At 35.4% G+C, this 26,085-nt stretch overlaps 1 pseudogene; it reads left to right on the plus strand.

The window, feature by feature from the left end:
- Positions 1-8,106: 8,106 nt before the first annotated feature.
- LOC122304585 lies at positions 8,107-12,003 on the plus strand (annotated as a pseudogene).
- Positions 12,004-26,085: the final 14,082 nt, after the last annotated feature.

Genomic DNA, 26,085 nt, shown 5'->3' on the forward strand with positions numbered 1-26,085 from the left:
ATTGTCAACCCCTGCAGGTCAATATGACTAATAAAATGTTATAGTCATATTGACCTCCTAAGACATGTCTATTTAAAAAAAAAATGTACCATATTTATATAAAAGTTTATATATAAACTCACCTCAATCATACCTTAATCATAGTATTATATTATGCATGAGTGATAATGCAAATTGCTTCGTCCAAAAATTTACTTAGGCACCAGTGAGATCCATCATAAGAGTTGATCCACTACAACAAAAAATATTTTTTGGGACAAAAATTTTTGTCCCAAAATATATAGATTTTGTTCCAAAAGATTTTTTGGGACGAAACAAGGTCGTCCCAACATCACTATCCCAGAAGATATATTGGGACGAAAATCACAATTTCGTCCCAAAATATATCTTTTGGAACGATTTTGAAATTGACCGTTCGAACGATGACCTTTTTTGTCACGGTTAAAATTCGTTCCAAAATGGCGTTCGAATGCTTCTCAGTTACCGTTCGAACGTTAATGTATCTTTTGAACGGTTATCAAGATACGTTTAAACGATCAATAGAATTACGTTCGAACGTTAAAAGAACAGATCGAATGGTATAAGAGATCGAACGGTGCTGATCAATGTTCGAACGCTATGGTAATGACCTGCGTTTGAACGTTTTTTGAGCATCTGGTATCGTTCGAACGGTTTGGTCATTAATGTTTGAACGGTACATTATCATTTGAACGGCCTACCCATTAATATTCGAACTTGACACAATCGTTCGAACGGATATTATTTTTATTAAAACCAATAATTATAAAAAAAACTAAATAGACATCCATAATATTTGAAAAACATAAATTAGGAACTGTTTAATTACTCACAAAAGTTTTATAATAAGTGTGAAGAAATAAATAATCATGATACTAGCATTGTTCATACATAATTAGATAATGTCATAAGCTAGACGTAAAAAATTATCAGTTGGTTGGAGGCCTGTACTGTTGCATAAGCTGTTGCATTTGGAGTTGCATATCTCTCCTGAACTTTGCTTGTTCTTGTTCATGTTGTTTGAGGCGCATCTCCATTTCTCATTGTCTCGCCAATTGAGCCTCTAACTCTTGTTGTTTTGCAACCAATTCTTCAATATAACATGTATCAAATAAACAATGCAAGATATGTTAATTAAGTATTTATATTATTAAATAATTAGATAGTTGTTTTATATCTTTCAAAATATTTTATTAATTATAACTATTTGTATTTTAATTAACATTTTAGTTAATAATTATAACTATTTGTATTGTAATTAACATTCTAGTTAATAATTATAACTATTTGTATTGTAATTAACATTCATTTTATTAATTATAATTCAGAATTTATATTTTAATTCAAATTCATTTGATTACTACTAACTTTTAAGTATTTAAGTATTATTAAATCTAGAATATTTGTATTTTATTTAAAATTCATTTTATTAATTCAAAGATTAAGTATTTTTGTGTTATTAAAACAAAACTATTTGTATTAACCTATAGTTGAATAATTCAACTATTAAATATTTAAGTATTATTAAATCTTAGATGATTTTTAATTTAATTCATTCTCATTTGATTACTTTAATCTTTTAAGTATTTAAGTATTATTAAATGTAGATTATAAATAATTAATTTTTAATTTAATTTCTGCATTTAAAGTATTAATTATTTTAACACTGACCAACATAACGTTCAAACGGTGCTAGTCACCATTCGATCTAAGGACATACGTTCGAACGACACACGAATACCGTTCGAACGGATCAATTCCAGATTATAGTCGTCTTCAACCTTCGAAAACCTCAACATTTACAGTCTAAATTACATCAAAAGTCAACAAACTATATGACGAACTCATTATAGCAAACGAAAACACTTATATAAAATCTAAAATGAGAATATATTTAAGGAGAATACCTGATTTGAAGAGATAAACCGGAAAATTCACCCGTACCCAATGCCCAAAACTTAAATACTCTTCACCAAACGGTAAAAACAACCTCTTAATCCGAAAATATAAGAGATTGATAGAAGTTAGTAATATTTGAGGGTTGAATTGAAGAATAATGGCGTTGGTTGGAAGAAAATGAGTGTGGGAGCGACTGGAAGTCGACTGAAACGAGTGCGAGATTGTGAGGTTCTGTCGTGTAAATGTAGAACATTGACGTTCGAACGGTTATTTAATGAACGTTCGAACGTCAAATAGATTAGCGGGAAAATTTTCCCCCTCTAATTAAACTTTCGAACGTGAAAATGGCCGTTCGAATGTTTTCTTATACGTTTGAACGGTTATTTTATACCGTTCAAACGTCAAATTAAAATGTTGTTTGTTGTATTTTTTTTGCACTATACCTTTAAATATAATAACTTGTAAATATACTATAGTTTAGAGACATAGTAATATAACTATATAATATATAATCAAACATATATTATATAGTTTAGTAACATATATAGTATAAAATATCATATTACATCTAGTATTATAGTCAAGTACATATATTAACCTATTATATATAACATATATATGGTATCATAGCATAGGGTTATATGTATCACATGCATATATATATAGTGTTTATTATATTATATTATTATTATAATATTATTTAATAATAGGATATCTACTATTATATATAGTGTCATCTATACTACTAGCAATTAGAGTGTATTATAATGATACAAAAACTAAAATTGAGTATATATAGTGTCATTTATAGTGCTAGAATAGAGAGTGTCATCTAATTAGCCTATAACTGCAATATAATATGAAAAATATACTAAACAAGTCATGTAATACATATACTATTAAATATATGTATATATTAGTTAATATCACATATAATATATATGTTATATAAATACATGAACATAGTTTTATGTATATAGTAGTCTATATTATATTAATTATACTATATAATATAACTTATACTATATACTATATAATATTCAATAGTATAATATATTTTAATTAAATATAATATAATATATACTATATATATAAAAAATTATAAATATAATATATAGTGTTTAATAATATATAAGCGCATTAAATATATTGCATTTAATATATTTAACAGTTAAAATATGTTATAATTGAATTAATTATTATATTTAATATAATTAATACCGAATATTGCATTTAAATAACATTTATTATCATGAAATTTGGATTAATTAGGGATGGGTATTAATTTTCAGTTAATACGTTCGAACGGTATTAACTTACCGTTCGAACGGTACCACGTTCGAACTCTTTAAATAACGTTTGAACGGTGAATATGCATCATTCGAACATTTTTAATTTACCGTTCGAACGGTTTGTCAATTTTCGTCCAAAATAATTTTGCCTATCGCGCCAATATTACGTTCAAACGGTAACAATTAAACGTTCGAATGGTTAATCATTAACAGTCGAACGGTTAACTTATTTGGGACAAAAAATTTCGTCCCTAAGGATAGCGTTCGAACAGTCTGGCAATCTGTCATTATTTTGGAACGAAATTCAAATTTCGTTCCAAAATCTCACTTTTTGGGACGATTTCCAATTCGTCTCAAAGCAATTTCGTCCCAAAAAATGATTTTTGTTGTAGTGTGAGTAAAAAAAAATAAAGAATAAGAAAACAACTAGCATTGTCTATATGATGCCAAAATAAAAATATTGTAACATAGCGTGATAAAGAATCACATACTTTGATTGCAGCAAAAAATCTTAAATGAAGGAGTTTTTTTTCCGGCAATCTCTGCTTTAAGTATTCTTTTCCGACATTGGAAAATCCACTAAATTTATAGCCCACTTCACAAGTATTATATTACAACCTCTAATTTATTGTACACTCATATTGTATGTGGATTGAAAAACTAACTCTACTAGATCATGCTAATTTGAAGTCACCTTAAATACACATCGAGAGGATAAGCTTTAGTAGATTTGTACATTATGTTGGGTAAGTAGTGTTGGATTGGTTGTACTTCAGTAGTGTTGTTTTGAGCAAATTTGTTGTTTAAATATTGTTTGTAATGTTGGTGTTGCTTTTGAAACTAGAAATATTATCTGTTGTGGCGGTGGTGTGGTCATAGTGATGTGCTTTGATTTTGCAAACGGTTTGTGGTGGTGTTGGTTATGTCATGGATCCATGGTGGTGGTGGGCTTTGTTGTTTCGAATATTGTTAGTAGTTATGGATTTGTGGAATTGGTTTTGTGTATATTGTTTTTTTAATTTTTTGTGTCATATGACTAAAAATAAAGAACACATTATTTTATACCAACAATAGAATATATTATTAAAGCATATTTGAATAAAGAAATTCATACCTCTTTTTCAACAATAGAAAATCTTCATGGGGCTGTTCCATCCTTTTAACATCATAGAAAGGACAAAAAGAGTAATAAGTACAACAAGTTAAAGATAAAGAGGAAGAGAATGAGGAGGAAGAAGAGGATGAGGGAAAGAAGACTTGAAGAAAAAGCAAAGAAGAAGGGGAAGAGAAAGATGAAGAAAAGTATAAGGAGAAGAAGAGACGAGGAAGAGAGTTAGAAGGGTAAACAGAAGGAGGACATGAAGAATGGAGCTATGGAATGAATGTGAGAAAAAGAAATTGGGATAAATATTATATGAAAAAGTAAGAAGGGTGCACATGTCAATAAAAAGTATCAAAGGCTCTAAACTATTACCTTTAAATACAAGATAAAATTGTCAACCCTGTGAGTCAATAAGAAGCTATAGCCATTTTGATCTCCTAAGACGTGTATTTAAAAATGTGGTACATTTATATAAAAGTTTATAGATAAAGTTACCTCAATCATACTATTATATTTTGCATGAGTAATAATAGAAATTGCTTACCCCGAAATAAATATTTAAGAACCAGTGAGATCCATTAAAAGAGTTGAGTTAAAAAAGTATAAAGAATAAGAAAACAACTAGCATAGTCTATAGGACACTAATATAAAAATATAGTAAAGAGAATATGAAGTTAATATTATTGTAGCATAGCGTAATAAAAAATCACATACTTTGATTGCACCAAAAGATCTTCAACAAAAGAGTTTTTCTTTTGGCAATCTCTGCTCTAAGTATTCTTTTCCGATAGTGGAGAATCCACTAAATTCATAGACCGCTCCACAGGTATTATATTACAACATCTAAGTTATTGTTCACTCATATTGTATGTAGATTAAAAAACCAACTCTATTAGATCATGCTTATTCGCAATTGTACCATCAAAATAGAAATGAGTTATCATTATATGAGCTCAATATGTTGGGCATGTGATGTTTAAGTCATTTTAATTACATATTGAGAGAATAAACTTTAGTAGATTTGTACCTTATGATGGGCAAGTGGTGTTGGATTGATTGTACTTCAATAGTGGAGTTTGAAGTAGATTGTAATATTAAATATTATCTGTGATGCTGGTGTCGATTTCGAAGCTATGAATTAATATCTGTTGTAGCGGTGGTGTGGCCTTGATAATGTGCTTTTATTTTGAATATTGTTTGTGGTAGTAGTGGTGAGGCAGACTTTGTTGTTTTTTAATATTGTTAATAGTTATACGGATTTATGGCGTTGTTTTTGTGTAAAAGATTCTAAGATGTGATTAAAAAGTAAAGAAAATAGTTGTTTTATTACCAACAATAGAATAAATTATTAAAGCATAATGGAATAAAGAAATCAACAGAAGATCTTCATGGCCCCAGTTGTTCCATCCTTTTAATATAGAAAGGAAAAGTAGAAGAGATGAAAATGATGAGCAAGACAAGAAAATGAAGACGAGGAGGAAGAGAAGGAGGAGAGGAAGAGGAAGAAGAACCAGAAGAAAAAGAAGAGAGTGAAAAGAGCAAAATGGAGGACGTGAAGAAGCAAGCCGTGAAGAGAATGTGAAAAAAAGTAAGTGGACAAAAGATTAACGATAAAAATATGTTAATGGTTATGGATAAAAGTAAAAGTAAAGAATAAGAAAACAAATAGCATAATCTATATGACTCCAATATAAAAATATAGAAAATAAAATATCAAGTAAATATTATTGTAACATAGCATAATAAAGAATCACATACCTTGATAGTGAAAGATCTTCAACGAAAGTATTTTTCTTTCGGCAATCATTGCTCTAAGTATTCTTTTCCGACATTGGAGAACCTACTAAATTCATAGCCCACTCCACTAGTATTACATTATAACATCTAACTCATTATACACTCATATTGGATGTGAACTAAAAAACCAATTCTATTATATTATGCTAATTCACAATTGTATCATCAAAGTGAAAATGAGTCGTCATTATCTGAACTCAATATGTTGGGCATGTGATGTTTAAGTCATCTTAATTACATATCGAGAGAATAAGCTTTAGTAGATCTGTACTTATGCTGGGCAAGTGGTGTTGGATTAGTTGTGCTTTAGTAGTGGAGTTTGAAGTAGATTTGTAGTTTTAAATATTATTTATGATATTGGTGTCGATTTCGAAGCTATGAATTAATATCTGTTGTAGCGATGATGTGGTCTTAATTATGTGTGTTTACTTTTAATTCTGTTTGTGGTAGTAGTAGTGATGGGCTTTGTTGTTTTGAATATTGTTTATAGTTATATGGATTTGTGGTATTGATTTTATCCTTTTTTTTTTTTTTTTATCAGATTTTGATTGGTGTACATTTGTATCAAATTTGAAAAATTCTAAGATGTGAATAAAAAATAAAGAAGATGGTTGTTTTATTACCAACAATAGAATAATATTATTAAAGTATAATGGAATAAAGAAATCCATACCTCTTTCATCAACCGAAAATCTTCATGGGGCCCCGCTTGTTCCATCCTTTTAACATATAGAAAGGAAAAGTAGAAGTAGAAGAGGAAGAGGAAGATGAAAATGAAAATGAAGACGAAGAGGAAGAGAATGGAGGAAGAGGAGGAGAGGAAGAGAAAGAAGAACCGGAAGAAAAGGAAGAGAGTGAAAAGAGCAAAAAGGAGGAGGATGTGAAAAAGCAAGCTGTGAAGAAAATGTAAAAAAAAAATAAATGGACAAAATATTAACAATAAAAGTATGTTAATGGTTATGGATAAAAAGTAAAAGTAAAGAATAAGAAAACAAATAGTATAGTCTATATGACACTAATATAAAAATATAGTAAAGAAAATACCAAGTTAATATTATTGTAATATAGCGTAATAAAGAATCACATACCTTGATTGTACCGAAAGATCTTCAATAAAAAGGTTTTTCTTCGACAATCTTTGCTCTAAGTATTCTTTTCCGACATTGGAGAGAACCCACTAAATTCATAAACCGCTCCACAAGTATTACATTACAACAGCTAACTTATTGTACACTCTCATATTGTATGTGGATTAAAAAATCAACTCTATTAAATCATGCAAATTAGTTGTTGTCTGCTGTAGTATCATCAAAATGGCAATGAATCATCATTATGTGCGCTCGATATGTTGGACATGTGGTGTTTAAGTCACCTTAAATTACATATCGAGAGAATAAGCTTTAGTAGATTTGTACCTTATGGTGGGCAAGTGTTATTGGATTGGTTGTACTTCAGTAGTGGAGTTTGAAGTAGATTTATAGTTTTAAATCTTATTTGTGATGTTGGTGTTGATTTTTATTTATTGTTGTGGCGGTAGTGTTGGCCATAGTGATTAGCTCTGATTTTGAGTAGTGTTTGTAGTGGTGGTGGTGATGTTAGGGACCCATGGTGGCAGGTTTTGTTGTTTTGAGTGTTGTTAATGGTTATGGATTTGTGGAGTTGATTTTATGTATGTTTTTTATTCTATTTTTTGTCTAATATTTTGGTTGGTGTACATTTTAAATTTGAGATATCATAGGATTTGACAAAAAATAAATAACACATTGTTTTATTATATCAACAATAGAATATTATTAAAACATAATGAAATAAAGAAATCTATATCTCTACTACACCAATAGAAAATCTTCATGGGGCTGTTGCACCCTTTCAATATAAAAAGGAGAAATAGGAGTATAAGTGGAAGAGGGGGGAAGAGGAAGAGAATGAGGATGCGGAAGTGGAAGTGGAAGTGGAAGAAGAACCGAAAGAAAATGATGAAGAAGATGTGGGGGGAAGATGAAGAGGAAGAAGACGAGTTGGAACAGAGGAAGATTAAGGAAAGAGGAAGGAGAAGGAGAAGAAGAAGAAGAAGACAAAGAAGAGTGTGAAAAGGGCAAAGAGAAGAAGGATATGAACAGTGGCGGAGCCACGTTGGGGCAGGGGGGGCCATGGCCCCCCAGAAATTTGAAAAAAAAATAATTTATATGTTAATTTTTTTAATTTAATAAAATAATATGAATTTATTATGTGTTGGCCCCCTCTATAAAATTTAATCTAATATAAAAATAAAATAAATAAAACACATCTTATATAAAATAAAATACATATTTTTATTATAAATAAAATAAAAAAAAATTATAACTATATCTGGTAACATTTCTAATCCCTTTACATTATCAAAAGCATTTCAATCGATTATGGCAATCTGTCAAACATCTTACAGACTATGTTTCATTCTCACACGGCACAATACCGTATTTTCACATCTCATCCTTCACTTTTGTTTTCTCTACTTTCCAACATCAAAACTCATTTCATCCTTTACATTTTATTTTCTCTACTTTTCAACATCAAAACGAAAAAAAAGGAAGGCAGGAAGCAGAAGATTTTACCTGTTGGCTGTTCTGCTGCTCGACTATGAGGCACTGAGGTGTAACTGGTAACCCGGCGACTGTCGACAGACCATTTCCAGTCGCTCTAGCTGACTAGCTCTCGGCATCCTCTCTCTCAGACTCTCAGTCGCTCTCGCTCTCGGTCTCGGCGTCTCCAGACTCTCCACGAACCACAGACCCCACTCTTTATTTCATTCACACTAAAAACCAAAAAGGTTAGACCTTTTGCACTTTTTGCTTTTGAAGGCTTGATTCGCTTGAAGCTTCCAGATGTCATCTTAGATTAATAAATAATGATGAGAATCTCGATAGTAACTTTGTTTGTCAAATAGTCAATGTCCCTTTGTAACTTTGTTTGTCTCCACACGATTTTTTGATTTTTTTAATTTATTTATTTTTTCTAATATCTGGTTACTCAGTATATAAAAAATTTCATAATATATTAATATTATTTATTTAATAGATTAATATTTTTATAGATTAATACTTTTATTTATTTAGTAGATTAATAATTTTTTTTATATAGTAAACTAACATTTTATTTTTTAATAGATTAGTAGACGTATTTGATAGCCCATTCCAGACTGCCAGTTCTCGTCGTACAGTCTCGCAGGTATGTCTTTTTTTTATAAAAATTTTATATTGGTATTAATCATATTATATATATATATATATATTACATATATTAATTGTGTATGGTTGTGTGTACTTATTTAAGTTGTTTTTTTTTTTATAGTATTATGTGTATTAATAAATTGTTTGATTTTCAATTTTAAATTGTTTGATTTTAATTTATCAAAGTTTCTAACTTTATTTTATATGTTTCAATTTGATTTTAAATTTAGGTTCATGAATGATGTCTAAATTAAAAACTATTGACTCATTCTTCAAAAGAAAAGAAGTTGATCTTCCAGAAAATTCTTCTAAACTTCCGAGGATTGAACCTGAAGAAAACCCTGATCTTAACTCTCCAATTTTGGAATCTAAAAGAATTTATTTGACATCGTCAACACTTAATTCTAAAGAGATTGATATATCTTCTCTACAACGAGATCCGGGATTATGTCCTCCTATATGGGATTATCCAGTTAATCAGCGTGATGAAATAAGAAGAGCTTATTTAAAAATGGGCCCATATCAAATACGTCTCTCAAAATATCCATTTTTTGGTTCAGAAAAACATCCTCGTCGCTTTCAAGCTTCATGGTTTGTACAATTTGGATCTTGGTTAGAGTATTCTCCATCAAAGGATGCTGCATATTGTTTACCTTGTTATCTTTTTACAATGAAAGCATCTCAACGTTCTGGATGAGATGTATTTACTGTCATGAGATTTAGAAATTAGAAGAAGATTAATAATGGAAAACATTGTACCTTTTTGAATCATATTGGGGAGGATCCTTGCTCTTGTCATAATAATGCTGTGAAATCTTGTGAGGATTTATTAAAACAATCACAGCATATTGATAAGGTAATGAATGCACAAAGCTCTGAACAAATTCTGAATAATCGACTCCATGTAAAAACATCTATTGATGTTGTTCGATGGCTTGCATTTCAAGGATGTGCCTTTAGAGGTCATGATGAGACTCTTGATTCAAAAAATCGAGATAATTTCTTGGAGATGCTTAAACTCTTGGCTTCCTATAATGATAAGGTTGGAAAACTTGTTTTGGAAAATGCTCCTAAATCTTCAAAGTATACTTCACCCCAAATTCAAAAAGAGATTTTGGAAGTTCTTGCAAAGAAAGTAAGAAATAAAATTCGTGAAGATGTTGGGGATTCTCGATTTTGCATTATTGTTGATGAGGCACGAGATGAGTCTAAGAGGGAGCAAATGGCTATAATCTTGAGATTTGTTGATGTTGATGGTTTTATACAAGAATGATTTTTTGATCTTGTACATGTTAAAGATACATCGGCATTGACTCTAAAGAATGAAATATCTGCAGTTCTTTCTCGTCATTGTCTTGATATTTAGAATATTCGTGGGCAAGGATATGATGGTGCTAGTAATATGCGTGGTGAATGGAACGGATTGCAAGCATTATTTCTTAAAGATTGCCCATATGCATACTATGTTCATTGTTTTGCTCACTGATTACAGTTAGCATTAGTTGCTGCATCTAGAGAGGTAGTTTCTGTTCATGAGTTTTTTTCAAATTTAAACTTTATTATCAATGTGGTGGGTGCTTCATGTAAACGCCATGATGAATTGCAAGCTGCTCAGGCAACACATATTGCACATATGATAGCCATTGATGAAATTGAAAGTGGAAAATGAGCTAATCAAATTGGCACTATCAAACGAGCCGGTGATTCTCGTTGGGGTTCTCATTTTTATTCTATTTGCAGTCTACTGCGAATGTTTGAAGCTACTTGCTCGGTGCTTGAAACCATAATAAAAGAAGGATCCACTTACTCTCAACGTGGGGATGCAAATGCTGCTTATAAAATGATTACTTCATTCCAATTCATATTTATTTTACATTTAATGAAGGAAATCATGGGTATTACTAATGTTCTTTGTCAAGTTTTGCAGCAAAAATCTCAAGATATTTTGAATGCCATGAATATGGTTTCTACTACAAAAGGACTCATTCAAAAGTTGAGAAATGAAGGTTGGGAAAATCTGTTTGAGAATGTTGTCTCTTTTTCCAAGAAATTTGATATTGATATCCCAGAATTGAGCTCTCGTTATATACAAGGTCGTGGTCGTCATCAACGAGATCACATTACGATAGAGCATCATTATCATTTTGAAATATTTAATGCTGCTATAGATTTTCAAATACAAGAACTTGACAATAGGTTTGGTGAAGGAACGACAAAACTTTTAACCCTCAGCTCAGCTTTAGATCCAAAGGATGGGTATAAATCCTTTAATATTGATGATATATGTTGTCTTGCAGAAGAATATTATCCTCTTGATTTTTCTGAGAATGAGAAAATCAATTTAAGGTTTCAATTGAAACATTTTGAAGTTGATGTGCTTAGCAATCCAAAGTTTCAAGATTTGAGATCTATTGCAGATTTATGTCGAAGATTGGTAGAGACAGAGAAATCAAAGATATACTATCTTATTGATAGATTGATTCGTCTAATTTTGACTCTTCCAGTGTCTACAGCAACCAGTGAACGGGCATTTTCAGCTATGAAGATTGTTAAAACAAGGTTTCGCAACAAGATTGAAGATGAATTCTTAGCAAATAATTTAGTTGTCTATATTGAAAGAGAAATAGCTAAGAATTTTGATTTAGATTCAATACTTGATGATTTTGTTTGTTTAAAAGAACGCAAGTTACAATTTTAGACACTATGTATTTTTTTTGTTTAATATATTTGTATAAATGTCTTCATATTATTTCAATAATATATTATTCTTGACATATTAAATACTTTTTTAATATATAAATTGTATTAAATGTATTTTATTTTTATTGTAAATCTTCATATCAGATTATTATATATCGTAAAAAATATTATATAAAAATATAACAAAAAATATGTTATATATATTGTTTTAATTTTGTTTGGCCCCCCCAAGAGTAAATTCCTAGCTCCGCCACTGGATATGAAAAAGCGGACCGTAGAGAGAATGTGAGAAAAAAAAAAGTGGACAAAAGATTAACGGCAAATATGTTATATGAAAAAATCATGGAGGATTGGCACTCCTACATGTTAATAAAAGACTATAGCCATTTTGACCTTCTACGACATGTCTATTTTAAAAATGTGTACTATATATATTAATATAATAGTTTATAGATAAACTCACATCATCATAATATTATATTTTACATGAGTCAATGCAAAATGGCTTAATCCAAAATAAATATCTACGCTCCAATGAGATCCATCATAAAATTAAGTAAAAAAATGTAAAGATTAAGAATACAACTAGAATAATATATATGACACAAATATAAGAAAATATACGAAAAAGAAATTATCAAGAGATTATTATAACATAACATACTAAAGAATCTCATACCTTGGTTGCATTGATATATCTTCAACGAGAGAATTTTTGTTTTGAAAATCTCCACTCTTAAGTATTATTTTCTGACGGTGGAGAACAAATTAAATCCATAGCACAATCCACAAATATTACATTAAACTTCTAATTCATTGTACACTCATATTATATGAGTATTAAAAACTAACTCTATTAGATCATGATAATCCACAGTTGTATCATATAAGTAGAGTGAAGTTATCTTTATGTGAATTCGATATGATGGGTAAGTGTTGTTGAAGTCACCTTAAATACATATTAAGAGAATAAGTTTAAGTAGATGTGTATATTATGTTGGGCAAGTGGTGTTTGGATTTGTAGAGTTTTTAATAGTGGATTTTTAAATAGATTTATAGTTTTAAATAATATTTGTGATATTGGTATTGATTTTGACGCTAAGGATTAATATTTGTTGTGGCGGTGGTATGACCATGGTAATGTGCTATGATTTTGAGTACTTTTTTTGGTGGTGGTGATATGATGGACCCATGGTGACAGGTTTTGTTGTTTTGAATATTGTTAATGGTTATGGATTTGTGGCATTGGTTTTGTGTGTGTATATATATATATATATATATTTTCTATTTTTGGTATCATATTTTGAACAGTGAATATTGCAAATTGGAGCTAGCATAAGAATGATAAGATTGGACTAAAAAGAAAGAGCACATTATTTTTATACCAGCATTAGAATACTATTAAAGCATAATGGAATAAATTATTCATACCTTTATTACAACAACATAAGATCTTCAACAGGGCCACCCTTTCAAAAAAGAAAATACTAATCAGCCATTTTTAACACAGCAAAAGGAAAAACGAATTTCCTTTTTTAAAAATGGCAAAGGAAATGAAGAAACTAGAACTCAAACCATAAGTACGCCCTACGTTGCCCCAATCTCTTTAAACTTGGTTGGCATGAGCATAGAGTAAATTCTACTAAATAAAATTCCCTCCTGAAGCTTTCACAGACACAAACCGTATACAATATTTTTATTATTATTTTGCTAATTAATAGTCAGATACAATATTTATTATACAACAGAGGGTTTCTAGCATAATTTCAAATAAAAGATGAAATTTTCAACATGTTTATAAGATTTTATCTCACCTTAACATTAATGTCTGGCTGCATAAACATTCGAGAGAGAGATAGTCTAGCTCGCCCCACTCAACTACTCCTAATTCAAACATCAGACTCGTTGATGTTACTTTGAAGACTCAGGAATTATTTTTGCATCCACAAGCAGCGTGAGTTTAATTTACACCAAACAAAGAAAAGGAATAACATAGAAAATCAACAAGCATGAAGTTACCATAAAACAAAATCAACGGAGTTAAAAGATACCGCCAGTGTCGTTGGAGCATGGCCTTTTTCTTCGCACACCCCATTAACCGCTATGGTGCAAATTAAAAAAGACAATATATAGAATCGGTGAGACTGAAAATCGATAATTAAGCGAAACCAAAATCGATCAAAGAGATTATACCACACTCTTTTTTCTTGCTGCATGTGCATGAGTCGGTTTCCTGCAAGGAAAGAATATTGTTAGACGAGCAGGTGACTTTGAGAGAGAGAGAGAGAGAGAGCGCTTGCATGGACCTTCCCTTCTAGAATCGAACATCCCAAGTTGGTAAGAAAATAAGTAAATATAGAGCACCATGGCTCATTCGGATGGCGCTTTGATCACATCATTTAACTATGGGTTCCAAACGTCTCTATCCGTAAGTTGTGATAGATGCACTCGTAAAAAGTAGAATGACGACATACACAGTTTGTACTATCTATGTAAGTAATGGTGTGTTCATATAGTTATATATACCTAAATGAGACTTCTTCCTCAAAAGAAATTGGAGTTATTGAATTGCACTTTCAATAAGAGAATTACACAAGAACAAAGAGATTGACCCCACAGAAATTTGCACCCAACTAACCAATGTCAAGAAACCATAGAAGACAATCCTTGAAGGGGCGATAAAATTGAAAATAAAATCAGGAATTTTCCACAACCATTTACATCAGAACAGCAAGTATATATGCTTATCTGCTTTCACATCGGGGATATCAATGGAAATTCCTACTCAAAAGCCATAACAAGCTCTACCCTGTATTACCAATACTCACCAAATCAACTCAGTCAACCATGATCCAGATGCAACGGCTACTACATGCACACATATGGAAACTACCAACCAAGCAATGGCTACTACATTCACACATATGGAAACTACCAACCAAGCAACGGCTACATGCACACATTTGGAAACAACACAACCAAGAATCAAATCAAGCACTACACTTTCTTAATTTATTTTTATGCCGTTAATTGTCTTCTTTGTAAATGTTACAACCCTGTAAAATTCCTATAAATACATAAAGAGACTCTCTGCAAGCTCTCACGTTTAGTGAGACATTTTTACAAACAGTTTGTATACAAACTTCTTTACTTGTCGAAGTTGTCCACAGCCTTGAGTCTTTTTGAAGTGTTTCAAGTGAGAAAACATTAATTCTCTTTGATCATGGGCTAAATTTTGTGAAGCGTGTATCTCAATATAGAATATTATCCGACAAGCAGGATTGTTCAACATACAAAAAAGATAGTAGCATATACAATATAATTTGTGATTTGTTGTTTCTAGAAAAGTTTAAGGACACATAACACAGTCTGTAATAACTTTGGAAGACAACTATCAATTACCTTAGAAGCATCGAATTTATCAAATTTCTTACAGAGTTCAAGCACTCGGTCCATTATTTTGATCAGGTCTGGTTGTTGTTGATGAGTACATCTTGTGACTCAATTGCTTGAGCACATTCAAATTGTCAGCTAATAAACAACTTTCGACTGATACTCCCACCCTCACATGCTTCAAGATAGAATCTCTTATACTTTGCATTTTCAGAAGAACTGAGAAAGGAGAAAAAACTAAGTCAATACAACTCTGTTCTAATTTGAAGCACACATTATATTATAGAAAGGATATGGGTATCTGAACAGCAACTGGTTAATAACAAGAGTGGAATGAAGAAAGGAACTCATAAGTTTGAACCAGTTAGGAAGGTTCCCAACATCTAAAGTGCTCATTTTATTCTTTGTAAGTGCATCTACAATGCCCATATTATGCAAGTAAATGATGTTTGTAATTATGACAAACTTGACTTAGCTCGAACTCATACAAACTGCTTACAAGCCTATAAAAAAATGCATACTGCTGAGCACATGCATGACATGGCAAAACTATTTGAAATCAGTGAGGGAAACTTTCCAATTAATTATACAGCTTTTGTATGGTCTCTTCAATAGCAGATCCTGCACGTTCGATCAAGTTGCTTTTCAATCGTGGAAATCAAAACACAGATACTACAAATAGAGATGGATTTTGAACTCAAAAGGGAGTCAGAAACACCTCTGGACTGTTGCAGAGGAACAAGAAAGAACAAAACAGAAACATCAAAAAGAAAAATAAAAAGAAAGCCCAACCTATGAAACGGATTTGCCGTGGGGAATAAGGGAGGAGAACAGGGGAGTGATGTTGGGAGCTGTTCTGACACAGAGATGATTCTAAATAAAGGATGGACGAAATTTAATGTGGTTTGGCAATTGCCTACGTCCACAGCTGCTGTAATTTCACTATGAAATTATTTTTACAAAAATCTCTCTCTGCTCACCCACTCTGTTTCTCTCTTCTTTCTCTCCAACACTCTGTCTGCACAGACACGCAGCACACACTCTGTTTTCTCTCTATTGCACACACCCACAATTGAGCTCTCTCCTATTTATAGGAGAGAGCAGCCTACAATATTTTTCGGTGCAGCTTACAATATTTTTCGGTACAGTATATTATGGAAGAGTTTGAGGCGTCACTTGCTGCAAACACTGTGCGTGTCTGCAAGTGGCGCCTAATATTCTAAGGAAAGAAACGGTGCATTAAACAAGCACATGCCACCCACCACTTTTGTCTCCATCCGCAACAATCTCCCACTTGGAGACAAATGAGTCTACATATCTTCATAGCAACCATCACAGCAACTTCAAGTCATGCCTTTAAGTACGAAGTCCAACTAAAGCTATACACAGCTTCAATTTGTCAGCAGTAACTACTTTTGTGAACATGTCTGCTGGGTTCTTTGTTCCTCGAATCTTCTCAAGTATCAGTTGTCCACTATCGAGAAGAGATTGGATAAAATGGTATCGCAACTGTATGTGTTTTGTTCTGGAATGAAAGGCTGGATTCTTTGCAAGAAAAATAGCACTCTAACTATCACTGTGCAGAATACCTTTTTCATTCTTCTTTCCCAATTCTTCCAAGAATGACTGCAACCAAACCATTTCCTTTCCTGCTTTAGTTATAGCAACGTATTCCGCTTCTGTAGTTGAGAGATCAACAATCTTCTGTAATTTAGAAGCCCACGATACAGCTGTACCACCCAGCGTATACACAAATCCAATAGTATTTTTTCTGCTGTCAATGTCACCTGCTAAATCAGCATCTACATACCCCTGTAGTTTTAAACCTGCTTTTGTAAAGCATAGTGACGTATCTGAAGAGCCTTGTAGATATCTTAAAATCCACTTGACTGCTTCCCAATGCTGCTTTCCTAGATTACTCATGTACCTACTCACAGCTCCCACTGCTTGTGCAATATCTAGCCTTGTATAGACCATGGCGTACATAAGACTACCAATAGCAAATGCATAGGGTATTCTGTTCATGCATTCTTGCTCTTCCTCCGTCTTTGGCGACTGATCCTTAGTTAGTCGAAAGTGACTAGCTAAGGGTGTGCTCACTGGTTTCGCCTTGTCCATGTTAAACCTTCTGAGCACCTTCTTTACATGCTCCTCCTGGGAGAGCTTGAGAGTATCATTAGACCTGTCTCTAATAATTCTCATACTAAGGATTTGTTTTGCAGCACCCAAATCCTTCATCTCAAACCGCTTTGACAACTGCTTCTTCAGTTTATTGATCTCCTCGATGCTTGACCCTGCAACGAGCATATCATCCACATACAACAGTAGGATAATATAAGAGTTGTCAAAGTTTTTCATATAGCAACAATGGTCAGCCTGCAGTCTTGTAAATCCATTACTGCACATGAAGTTGTCAAACTTTCGGTACCATTGTCGTGGAGCTTGTTTTAGGCCATACAAGCTCTTCTTTAGTTTACAAACTAGATTCTCTTTTCCCTTCACTGAGAATCCTTGTGGCTGGTGCATATAGATGTCTTCCTCCAAATCACTATGAAGGAATGCAGTCTTCACATCTAACTGCTCAAGATGTAGATTCTCTGCAGCCACAATTGCCAACACTAGCCTGATCGTAGTCAATTTTACAACTGGGGAGAAAATGTCTGTGTAGTCGACACCTTCTTTTTGTTGAAACCCCTTCACGACCATTCTGGCTTTGTAACGCTTGCTACCATTGTGCTCTTCCTTAATTATGTACACCCATTTATTGTGCAAAATCTTCTTGCCTTTTGGAAGCTTAGTTAGCTCCCATGTCTGATTTGACATCAGTAACTCCATCTCATCTTGCATGGCTTTCTCCCACTTGATCGAATCTTCTATTCGTAGAGCTTCATCATAATTTTCCGGTTCACCACTATTTGTTAGCAAGATGTAGTGTAGAGATGGTGAGAACCGCTGTGGTAGCCTGATTGTCCTTGAAGATCTTCGAATAACAGTGAGTGGTGTACGTTGTTCGATCTGTGTATCATCATTCTCTTGATCCTCGTTCTGATCAGTGTTGACTCGAGTAACATCAAAGTCAACGACCTCAGGTTTCTTTGGCTGCTCTTCAGATTCAGCTTGTGACTTAGTTTTGTACAGAATCTGCTCATTAAATATCACATTTCTACTTCTGATGATTTTGCAATTTTTATCATCCCAAAATCGATAGCCAAATTCTTCATCGCCATAACCGATGAAAAAACATTTTCTAGATTTGGCTTCTAACTTGTTGCGATCAGTAGAATCTATGTGAACATATGATAAACAGCCAAAAACTTTCAAATGGGAAAGATTTACCTTCTTTCCGCTCCAGACTTCCTCTGGTAGATCAAACTTTAAGGGAACTGAAGGTCTCCGATTAATCAAATAGGCTGCAGTGTTAACTGCATCAGCCCAAAAACATTTAGGCAATCCTGAATTCAGCCTCATGCTTTTGGCACGTTTGTTGAGAGTTCTGTTCATGCGTTCAGCTACGCCATTCTGCTACGGTGTCCCGGGAATAGTCTTCTGAAATCTAATCCCATTTGCAGCACAGAATTCTTTGAACCCTTCGTCGATGAACTCTCCTCCATTGTCTGACCTCAGACATTTTAACTTCAAGCCTGTTTCATTTTCAACCATGGCTCTCCACTTCTTGAAAGTATCAAATGTGTCAGATTTATTTTTCAAAAAATAAACCCATACTTTCCTGCTTGAGTCATCAATAAATGAAACATAGTACCGTGATCCTTCAAGAGAAGCGACTGGGGATGGCCCCCACAAATCTGTGTGCACCAACTCCAACTTTGTAGACTTTGGAGTTCTACCATTTTTCAGGAAACTAACCTTTTTCTGCTTCCCAAAAATGCAACCTTCACACATGTCGAAATCAGTTGATTCCAACTTTGGTAACTTCCCCTTGGATAATAGTACCTTCATTCCTTTCTCACTCATGTGACCAAGCCTTTGATGCCATAGGTTGGCATTTGCGTCAGCAATTGCAACAGTATCTCTAATGCTTGAAGTCATGTATAGAGTACCTGTTTTTGTGCCTCGAGCTACTACCATAGCTCCTTTTGTTATCTTCCATGTGCCACCAGTAAATAGTACCGAATGCCCATCAGCATCAAGTTGTCCTACAGAAATCAGGTTCCTCATGAGCTTAGGAACATGTCGCACCTTCTGTAGCAACCATGCACTTCCATTGGGCAGATTGATTGGTACATCTCCTATGCCTTCGATTTCCAACGCTTCACCATCTGCTAAGTACACCTTCCCGAAATCACCAGTGACATAATTCTGCATGATTTCTCGGTGTACTGTAGTGTGGAACGAGGTTCCTGAATCTAACACCCAAGATTCAATTTGGTTGCCGACTGAAAGGAGTAAGACATCTCGGAGATCTTCTGTTGTGGCATTAGCAGAGTCATGCTCATTCTTCTTCTTAGCTTCCTTGCAATTATTTTTGAAGTGGCCAATCTTGTCACAATTCCAGCACTGTACTTGTTTTCCGGACCTAGATTTACTTCTGCCTCTTCGGGACTTTGACCTGCCCCGATTTGAACTTCTACTAGTTCCTCTACCTCTCGTCTCAAGGTTTAAGGCAGAACTGGAAGTTGATGCTTCTCCTGTATCTCTTCTGCGAACTTCCTCGCTAAGAATATGGTCCCGGATATCTTGATACTTCATCTTTGTTTTGCCATAAGAATTGCTAACAGTTGTTCTCATGGCCTCCCAGCTTTTTGGCAATTGAGCTAGAGCTATCAGTGCACGTACTTCATCATCAAATTCAATCCCCACTGAAGCTAATTGATTGATGATGGTGTTGAACTCATTCAGATGCTGAATAACTGGAGTTCCTTCTGCCATTATCAAGTATAATAGCTTGTACATCAAATGCACTTTGTTATTGGTTGATGGCTGCTCGTACATGTCTGATAGAGCTTTCATCAAATCCGCTGTGGTCTTTTCCTTTGCCACATTGTGTGCAACTGATCTTGACAGTGTTAGTCGAATGACTCCCAACACTTGTCTATCAAGGAAACTCCAATCTTCATTGTTCATGTCATCTGGCTTTCTTCCCAGGAGTGGAAGATGTAGTTTCTTCCCATAGAGATAATCCTCTATCTGCATTCTCTAGTAGGCAAAGTCTGTACCGTCAAATTTCTCGATACCAACACCTTTAGCTTCTTCTCCAGCCATAACTTTACAAATGAGTTCAAATTTAAACAAACAAAGATCACCGTTACGTCCGAAACACTCGAATTAGCTGGAAACGGGTCCGGAATGATCCAAATAGTTTGTCAGCACTATTTGATCGTCGCGATGGAACTCCAACTGGCGTGATCTAGCCCAAAATGATCTGCAACACGTGGATGGTTCAGATCCAATGTACTGATGCCGAATCTCAAAATTTCAATCGTACGGATGAGTCCAGAATAATCTAAATAGTTGGAAAGCACTATTTGATTGTTGAAATCGAACTCCGAATGGCTTAGATCTAGCCCAAAACAGATCTGAAAAATGGACGGTTCTGATCTGTCTGGCACGTGGGATACACGCGCTGCACAGTGCGAGTGGGCAGCGTGTGTAATACACGCGCTACAGTACTGTGTGCGCGTGGGGGAGAGTGAGGCGAGTGTGACACACGCACCGAACCTCTGTAGGGCGCCTGGGGGCACGTGGGCGCGTGTCTGTCACACGTCTTCAACCTCTGGAGCGCGTGGGGGCGTGTTGGCGCATGTGGATCACGCGTCTTCAACCTCTGGAGCGCGTCTTCAACCTCTGATACCAGTTGTTGGGAGCTGTTCTGACACAGAGATGATTCTAAATAAAGGAGGGATGAAATTTAACGTGGTTCGGCAATTGCCTACGTCCACAGCTGCTGTAATTTCACTATGAAATTATTTTTACAAAAATCTCTCTCTGCTCACCTACTCTGTTTCTCTCTTCTTTCTCTCCAACACTCTGTCTGCATAGACACGCAGCACACACTCTGTTTTCTCTCTACTGCACACACCCACAATTGAGCTCTCTCCTATTTATAAGAGAGAGCAGCCTACAATATTTTTCGGTGCAGCTTACAATATTTTTCGGTGCAGTATATTACGGAAGAGTTTGAGGCGTCACTTGCTACAGACACTGTGCGTGTCTGCAAGTGGCGCCTAATATTCTAAGGAAAGAAACAGTGCATTAAACAAGCACATGCCACCCACCACTTTTGTCTCCATCCGCAACAAGTGAGTCTCCTCGTAATGAGCTTGTACCGTTCCTGTGGGTTCTTGAAGTATGTCTTCAACCCCTGAGACTGCGAATTCGTCGCGGATGAAGATGATGCAATGCACCATGGACATCGCCGCCATCGATGCCGACGTCAACACCTCGTTTCCATAGTCACTGTTCCCGTTATGCAACATCTGTCCATGTGCAAAATCTTTCACGCTCTGACATTTTTGATCATGTATGCCAAAATTGTTGTGCAAAATCATTTCCATAGTCGTTGTTCCCATTGACATTCATGCTCTCCTTGTGCAAAATCATTTCCATAGCCGTTGTTCCCGCTGATCTCTCCTTGTGCAAAATCTTTCACGCTCTGACATTTTCGTAGCTCTCTCTTTCTGATTTTATTGATTCATCTCTTCCAAGCTGCTGTATCTCTCTCTCTCTCTCTCTCTCTCTCTCTCTCTCTCTCTCTCTCTCTCTCTCTCTCTCTCTCTCTCTCTAGAGACGGTATTTTTATATGAGTATACAACGACTGAATAGACATGAAATGAGGAATCCAACATCTGCTCTCTATAGTTAAGTTCTAAATTTTCGAGCCATTAGCTTCCAGCAATATTAGTAAAATAGGAATAAAATTGCGAATGGCCATATTGGTTCTTGAAGTACGTCTTTAGCCCCTTAGATTGCGCATTCGTCGGGGATGAAGACGATGATATGCACCGTAGACGTCGCCACCGGCAATGCCGTTGTCAACACCTTGTTTCCATAGCCGTTGTTCCCGTTGTGCAACATCTCTCCTTGTGCAAAATCTTTCAGGCTCTGAACATTTTCGATCATGTATGACAAAATCGTTGTGCAAAATCGTTTCCATAGCCGTTGTTCCCTCTGACATTCACGCTCTCCTTGTGCAAAATTGTTTCCATAGCCGTTGTTCCCACTGATCTCTCCTTGTGCAAAATCTTTCACTCTCTGACATTTTTGTAGCTCTCTCTCTGATTCTATTGATCCATCTCTTCCGAGTAGGGGTATTTCTTTCTCTCTGCTAAGATAAATAAAATAACTTTGTATATTTCATCTTGCAGTTTACAATGAGGCTTGCCTCTTTTTATACACGAGTTCTAGTGGAGCAGCACAGGGGTTGCAGGTGCTGCACGTAATGCATGTGCAGGCAACTGAGTGATGCTGCTCTGCTCATGTGCAGGCAACTGAGTGATGCAGCTAGTGGAGCAGGTGCTGCATGTGCAGATGCTGTATGTGCAGGTGCTGCATGTGATGCTGCTCAACTCATGTGCAGGCAACTAAGTGATGCAGCTAGTGGAGCAGGTGCTGCATGTGTAGGTGCTGCATGTGCATGGATCGTTGCTTTAACAGACCCCCTCAAGTCAAGCGGGAGATCTCTTAAGCGCAGACTTGAACAGAGATGGTGAAAACGTGCAGCTGGAAGTGGTTTTGTAAGCACATCGGCTAACTGATCTTTGCCTGAGATGAACGACACAATGAGAGACTTATTTAGGACCCGATCCCTGACAAAATGAAAGTCAATTTCCACATGCTTAGTTCTAGCATGGAACACTAGGTTTGATGAGAGATATGTTGCGCCTAAGTTATCACAGTAGAGAGTGGGAGCAGTGCTGAGAGTTAGGCCAAGGTCTCGGTACAGATGTTGTAGCCATATGAGCTTGGCAGTGGCATTTGCAATGGCTTTAAACTCAGCTTCGGTGGATGACCTTGCAATTGTTGGCTGCTTCTTAGAGGACCAGGAGATGAGGTTTGGTCCAGAATATATGAGGTATGCACTGGTAGAGCGTCTGTCGTCTATACATCCTGCCCAGTTGGCATCTGTGAATGCACTTAGGTTCATGGTTGCCGATTTAGAGAAGAGTAAACCAGTGTGAGGAGTATGCTTGAGATACCTCAAAATTCTTTTCACAGCTTTCCAATGGGGTATTCTTGGTGTATGCATGTACTGGCATACTTTGCTTGTGGCAAAGGCAAGATCGGGTCGAGTGAATGAGAGATACTGTAATGAGCCGACAATACTTCTATAAAGAGATGGATCATCAAATAAGTTTCCCTCATGCATACTTAATTTTTCGGATGCTGCCATAGGGGTCTTTACTGATTTTGTTGATTCCATTTTGGTTCTTTTGAGTAAGTCTGCAATATATTTGGCTTGAGAGAGCAGTAGACCATCACGTGTATAAGTAGCTTCGATCCCTAAGAAAAAGTTGAGTCTGCCGAGATCAGTGATTGGAAACTCAAGTCGCAAGGTTTGTACAAGGTCAGTAATAAGTTTCATGTCAGCTCCTGTGATGAGTAAATCATCAACATACACAAGAACATAGATGGGCTTATGGCAGGAGATGCGAATGAATAGAGAGGAATCAGCAGAGGAGATGGTGAAACCAAGATCCACTAATTTTTGATTGAGCCGAGAATACCAAGCACGTGGAGACTGTTTCAAGCCATAGATGGCTTTCCGAAGCTTGCATACATGGTTTGAAAACTGAGGATTAGTAAATCCGGGAGGCTGTGCCATGAAGACAGTTTCAGATAATGGTCCGTGAAGAAATGCATTTTGAACATCATATTGATGGATAGGCCACTCATTTGACACGGCAGTAGCAAGGACTAGGCGAATGGTTGTGGCTTTGACGACGGGGCTAAAAGTTTCGTCATAGTCGATGCCCGATTGTTGCAAGAAGCCCTTAGCAACTAATCGTGCTTTCCGTCGCTCGATTGTTCCATCAGCAAACTTCTTAGTGCGGAAAACCCATTTGCACGAAATTATGTTGGTAGCTTGAGCGGCTGGAACTAGGGACCATGTGGAATTAGCAATGAGTGCATTAAATTCTTGGGACATTGCAGTCCACCATGCAGCATACTTGTGGGCGATGGAGAAGCAAGAGGGATTTTCAGGAATTTCAAGGGTAGTAGTGAGGTGGGCTCGAGGTGGCGGCCAAGAGATTGTACCATCAGTAAACTGTCTGGGACGGCTTGAACCAGTTTGTGAGCGTGTCATCATCGGTCTTGCATGCTGCAGAACAGGAGGTGATGAAGATAATACGGGAGGAGACGAGTTAGAGGATGGTAAGGAGGATGGAATGGGACCAAGAATTGATGAAGATGGAATGGGGTGACTCATATTAGATGAGAGTGTAGGAAGTTGAACATAGGTTGGTTCAGTGTTGGAAATGGGTTTAGACAAATGTGCAAAGGGAAAATGTGACTCGTTGAACCTGACATCTTTGGAGATGTAAATTCGTTGGGTTGATATATGGTAACAAATGGATCCATGATGAGATGGACTTTGGCCTAAGTAAACACATTCCATTGCTTGATAACTAAATTTGCGTGGACTAAAGGATCGGGTAAGGGGCCAACAGGCAGAGCCGAAAACGTGTAGGATCTTTAAGTTGGGTTCAATTTTGTGAAGTGTGTAGAAGAGAGAGACATGTGCAAGTGATGTGGAGGGAAGGAGATTTATAAGTTTTACTGCATGTTGAAATGCATAAGGCCAAAATAGGAGAGGAACTAAGGCGTGAGCTAGCAAAGCTAAGCTAGAGTCCACTATATGGCGATGCTTCCTTTCAACGACACCATTTTGAGTGTGTGCATGCGGATAGGTTATTCTATGGCTTATTCCTGAGGTGGAGAGAAGGTCAGAGAATGACCTAAATTCCCCTCCCCATCGGTTTGCAACTGTTTTAGTTTTGCATTAAATTGTAATTCAATGTAGGCCTTAAATTTGATAAAGGTGGAAAGTGCATCAGATTTGTTTTGCAAAGGAAATAACCAAGTGTATCTAGAAAAGTCATCGACAAATGATATGTAATAACGAAAGCCTTCATTAGAAACATAAGGAGAGGGACCCCACAAATCACTAAAAACAAGTTCAAATGGTTGTGTAGAACGATGGATTCGGGTAGGAGCTGGTATGCGATGGTGTTTAGCCATGGCACACGCATTACAAAAGGGAGGTAATGAGAGTGGATCAAACGGGATGCCGTGTTGTTGAAGTGTAGATTGGACGATTTTGAAAGAGGGGTGACCAAGTCTTGAGTGCCACAGAGGAAGGGAGGAGTTACCATGAGCTAAGGTGCTTGAATGAGCTTGAGGTGAGGTCGGTGTGAAGGTGTAGAGACCATTACTGGTTCGGCCTCGAAGGAGGCTCCCTGTGTTGCAATCCTTAACATGAAAATAATTGGAGTGAAATTGAAAGTAAACGTTATTGTCGAGACAAAATTGTCTTACTGAAATGAGGTTTTTAGTAAAAGAAGGTGCACATAACAGCCTGTTTAAAATAAAAGGAGATGATGAGAATAGAAATCGAGCAGAACCAGAGTGGGAAACAGGGACTTGAGAGCCATCACCAACGTGAATATGATCATCTCCAAAGTGTTCTGCAGCATGCAAGTTTAGATTGGCAAGTTCA

This window comes from Carya illinoinensis, chromosome 3 (genome assembly GCF_018687715.1).
Source record: "Carya illinoinensis cultivar Pawnee chromosome 3, C.illinoinensisPawnee_v1, whole genome shotgun sequence".
Lineage (NCBI taxonomy): Eukaryota > Viridiplantae > Streptophyta > Magnoliopsida > Fagales > Juglandaceae > Carya > Carya illinoinensis.